The sequence below is a fragment of the Elephantulus edwardii genome, unplaced genomic scaffold (assembly GCF_000299155.1).
Source record: "Elephantulus edwardii isolate Elephantulus edwardi_28Jun2011 unplaced genomic scaffold, EleEdw1.0 scaffold00029, whole genome shotgun sequence".
Lineage (NCBI taxonomy): Eukaryota > Metazoa > Chordata > Mammalia > Macroscelidea > Macroscelididae > Elephantulus > Elephantulus edwardii.
The window spans coordinates 8,966,509-8,971,983 of record NW_006399779.1 but is presented as its reverse complement, the minus strand read 5'-3'; positions in this window follow the sequence as shown (position 1 = coordinate 8,971,983).

The following is a 5,475-nucleotide window of genomic DNA, read 5'->3' as shown; positions in this document are numbered from 1 at the left end:
AAAATAAAAATGATATTATATTTCTGTATGCTAAGAAGTAGAGAGGAAAATCAAAAGAGGAATAGTATTGGGTAAATTTGCTGTCAGGGACCTCTCCAAAGTACTAAAGAGCAACAATATCAGTTTGGAAACTAAAGTGCACCTGACCCAGAAATAAAGTCTTAACAATTACTTGCTATGCATCAGAAAGCTGGATATGAGTAAGGATGATAGAGGGAGAGTTGATATCTTTGAGCTGTGGTGCTGGAGAGGAGTATATTGAATATACCATGCACTGCTAGGAGAACAAACAGGTTCATTCTAGAGAGGGTAAAACCAGGCTGCTCCTTGGAGACAAGAATTTTGAAGCTCCATCTGATGTACTTTGGGCATGTTGCCAGGAGGGACCAATCTTTGGAGAGGGGCATGATGCTTGGAAGGATGGAGGAACAGCACAAGAGAGGAAGACCCAGGTTGAGATGGATAAACATAGTTATTGGGGTAAAAGTGAGACAATGAGGGTGGCACTAGACAGAGCAGGACTCAGAGTTTAGATCTGTTGTACATAGAGTCCTATGAGTCCCAAGTGGCTTGATGACATTTAACAACAACAGGAGGTGGAGATCTTGGCTGGCTTATTCCATAGAGTTTTGTGAACCAATGCTCCCATGGAATGCCAGGAACAATTTGTATATGATTGGAAAACTAATGTGTTATGTAAACTTTCACATACATTGTTTTTATTGTATATGGCATTGAATCAGAACTAACTCATAGCTGACCCTCCGGTTTGTTTTCAGAGGCTATAAATAGCTTGGATGGAGATTGGAATCTCCTGCCTTTGGTTTGGCAATGTAACTCCTTACTCTCTAAGGCACCAGAGCTCAAATTTCAGCTATAGCATAATAAAATACTTTTAAAAATGCAAATTGTTTGCTTGCCTTTTCATCTTTAATTCATACTTGCTGTGTAAGCACTATGATATTTTGATTCCTACTATTTAGACACCTTTTTCCTATACACTTTCTGTAGGTACATTAAGACATGAAAGTATTTTTTTTCTTGATCATTTTAATACTTGTGCTAGATATAGGGAGCTATGGTAATAATGCATTGTTGTTGTTGTTAAGTGACATTGAATTGTAGAGAACTCATAGTGACCCTATGAACAAAAAACCTGAACACTTGTGTAACTTTTATCATTTCTCCATGTTCACAGCGTTTCTGGAGGCAATCTGTTTCAGAAATGGATGCTACTCCTGCTTCCAAGCTTGTTTTAATCAGGGAGCTCCATAGAATTTCGTGTTAGGAAGTATTAAACAAGTGTTAACACAGCAAGGTAGTTAAGTAATTAAAATAAACACCAAATAAAAAGAAAGCCAGATCAAAATTTATGTGCTTCCCTAGTGGGCACATAAAATCTCACTCTATTTATCTTCCTTCACAATCATCTTTCTAGCCAATATCTCTTCATTCCCTCCTGATATAAATTTATCTGGCCAGGTTTTCCACTACCTGTCTTCTCACCACTCATGGGACACCCTGGTTATTACCATCCATCTCCCCCCATCTGCCTTTCTGTGTTGCTTGAATAAATCCTGGAGATTTTTTTACCTAGCTAAATGCTTTTCTTTCTCCATACATCAAACAGGAATGCCTGTTGCTCACCATTCCAATCAAGCTGCTTCAATCTCACAACAATGTTTTTGAAGGCTAGCTAGGGTTGACATTTTCCAGGTTTGACCCACCCATTTATCCATGACTTGTAACACCCTCGTGTTAGGGAACTCATATATAAGATCTTTCATTCAGATTGTGTCTGCTAATTTAAAGGCCAGGTGTTGTACCAGCCATTTTGTTGTTAGATACATGACGCAGGTTCCGCCTGTAAAGAGTTCAAGTTTAGGATATCTGATAGAGGGTCAACAGGAGCTAAAACAGACCCATCAACAATAGATGCCTATTAGATAAGATTATTTTTTCCATTTAGTGAGAAGCTTTTAACCTGAAAATGTCAAAGCTTTTCCTGCTTATTGTGTATAAGCTCTAGGCAAAATAATTTACTTGTAATATGTATTCAACTCAAACATTCCTTTATCATTTTTTCAGTGATAAAATTAGGATATTATTGTTAAACTTAGTTTCTTGCATATTTGTCCCTTCTTACCCCTATATTGTACTTGCCAGAATTTCCTTATGATTAACAAGAATTTGTAACCACTCCTAAACTTGTATTAATAATAAAAAACACACACACACAACTTCTTGAGGTTCAAGCTAACTTTGAATTATTTCCATCTCACCTGGAATTTAAACAATCAGATTTGATTTAACTGCTAGAATTGAAACCAAAAGGAGCCCTAGCAAACATTAAAGATTTCTATTTATAAAGCTACTTTTCTTCTTTCCCAAATATGGTATAATAAAACTACTTATCAAAACAGAAAGCACTGACTATGAGGCATGATATTTCATGGATGCCAGAGGCATTTAGATTCGTACCTCATGCTTCACATATCCCAGAAGTGTGCTATTATCACATTTTAATGCATGTTCTTGCCCTATGCTTCTGCATACTTATAAAAAAAAAAGCTTATGCCAGCTGAAATTAGCCTCTGCAACTACTAACATGTGGAAGCATAGCAAGTTCACTGGACTTACAATGCTTGAAGAAGATAATCCTGTTGGAGGAACTTCCAGTCTGTAGCACCCTAGTTATTTAGTATTATGCATGTGCATTTCTTTTTCTCCTCTGTTGATATGATTTTGGATAAAAAATGATTTAGGTTCCTACACTTTAAAGTTTCAGTGACTTCTGAAGTTTAACCTGAAAAAGGTCAAGAGATAATGATACAACACTTTTTTTAGCCTTTTCTTATTTTAAATCAAATTTTAAAAGTAGTTTAATAATGCTAACACTAAGTTTCACTCCCGATCTCTTAGTTAATCATATAGATATGGCCTGTTTGTTGTTGTGGTGCTAGGAGCTATGCTACATAATACTAGCGGGGTCACTCATGGTAGACACATTTCAGTGGAAATTCCAGGTTTAGGAAGAAGGGCCTCATGATCTGTGCCTTAAAATTGACAGATGAAAACCTGTGGACCACATAGAGTATATCATTCAACATGGAACATAGTGGAAGATGAACCTCTGAGGTTGAAATTCATCCAGAACACACAGTAGCCACAACAGGGGCTTAAGGATATTAGCAATTGTAAAGATGGGGCAGGTATGGACAGTGCTTCATTCTGTTGTTCAGGGCTTTACCATGAGTCTGAGTTACCCTAGAACAAATAATATCAACCACAAGGTTAAAATCTTAGAAATACTTTTTCCTTGTTAACGCAGAATAGAAATATTAATAAGAAAGAGAAATAGTTTCTCTTTTCCTTTCCACTTTTATTTCTGTGGTATGAAAAATGAGCGTGTTTGCAAAGACATTAGAAATACTGTTACTTGAGCAAGTCTAATAAAACCCTTTATACACAGTCATAGAATGTACATATAGCTTATGTTTTGTGATTCCTAAACCACAGAGTCATTATGAGTTAGAATCAACTTGGTAACATCTAACAACAACCAATCATAGAATATTTTCGTGGTGATAATTATGTTGCTACATTTGGATAAGATCTTTATTCATGGCTTCTATTAGGATGTAGCCTAATATAGTTGACTGCACCTAACAACAACAACAACAACAACATATTTACCATATCCAGGGGAAAATCAGCTATATGCTGTCTTTTCTATCTGGTTGAGATTGCATAATATATTGATTGAGACCTCTGATTTTGGAGCCTAAATTAAGAGTATCTGAACTACCTTAGGACCTTTAAACAATATTAGCTTCTCTGAGAATCAGTTTTCTCATCATATATTGTCATTAATAATACTATTATTATCAAATACTGATACTGAGAGAGTGTTTCATTTTTGCAACATTTGAAAATTTGCATTTGTGACAGAATCACTTGTAGAATTTTATTTATTTACTGATACTCATGATTATCACTTAATAGATGATATACATCTTTCCTGGGAAAAAGAAATTAATTTTTTTAATGGCTTCATATTTTATCGAATCATTGTGGCATAATTTGTTTAATCATTCTCCTATTGATGGGCATTTGTTGATGTGTGTGTTGACTATTGTTTCTGGTGGTAAAATTTCTAAATGGAATAAATGGATTTCTGATTTATAAAAAATATTGCCAAATTACTCTGTCAAGTGTATAGAGCCATATTATTCAAGTAATCAAATCTGTTTCAACTCATAATGATTACACATATCAGGATAGTACTATCTCAAAGCTTTTTAAATACATTCCACACATCTAGATGTTCTTATCTCTTATAATCTTATGTTTCTAGACCCTGTATTGAACTTACGGTATGCTATGTCTTAAAATATTGACAGGTCTTGGGAGCTGATGTTTTTAATCATAGTGACTGCTTTCATAAACTCAGACTAAAGAGTGATTAAGCCTGAGGAGCCTACTTCATGTAGATTTTCTATTTGGAGTAATGAAATGCTTTTAGAAATAGGTAGTAGTTATGGTTGCACAACATAGTAAATGTCATTAATGCAATTGTATTGTGTGCTTAAAAATGGTTAAAGTGTGGATTTTTCCATATACACAAAACGTGTTTTGTGGGCAGTTCCCCCATTGTCTATTGGTTTCAATTGGAGGATAACATTTAATGGGTAGATGAACTAAACCAGTTCTTATGTTTCTGAGGCTAATATTTTTAGAGGTCCATACATACTAAATCTATATGCTGAATAAATAATTTGAGAAGCTGGACTTCATGAAGATGAATGTGGCATTAGGATTGGAGGAAAATTCATTATTAACTTACATTATGAAGATGACATAATCTTACTTGCTGAAAGTAGGAAGGATTTGAAACACTTGCTGAAGAACTACAGTTTTACATATGGATTACATCTCAATGTCAAGAAGACAAAAATCCTCCCCCACTTGGCCCATAGACATGATTGATGGAAAAAAAATTTAAGTTGTCAACAGTTTCATCTTTCTTGGATCCATAATCCATACCGTTGGGACCAGCAGTCAAGAAATCAGAAGATGTGTTATACTGGGAAAATCCACTGTCAAAGATTTCTCTAAAGTACTAAAGAGTAATAAGGTCATTTTAAAGACTAGCATGCACCTGATCCAAGCCGTGGATCAATTATTTGCTATGCATTTGGTAGTCGGACAATGAGTAAGGATGAGAGAAAATTAATATCTGTGAGGTTAGAGAATACTCAATAGCTCACGGACTGCCAAAAGAACAAATGAATATATCTAAGAGAAAGTGCAACTGATGTTCTTCCTGGAGGCAAGGATGTTGAAATTTCAACTCATATATTTTGAGCATGTTGTTTGAAGGGGCCCCAGATCTTGAAAAAAGACAAAGGTGGAGGAGGGCCAACAACAGAGGAAAGACCCTCAATAAGTTTTGACACAGTGACTGGAACAATG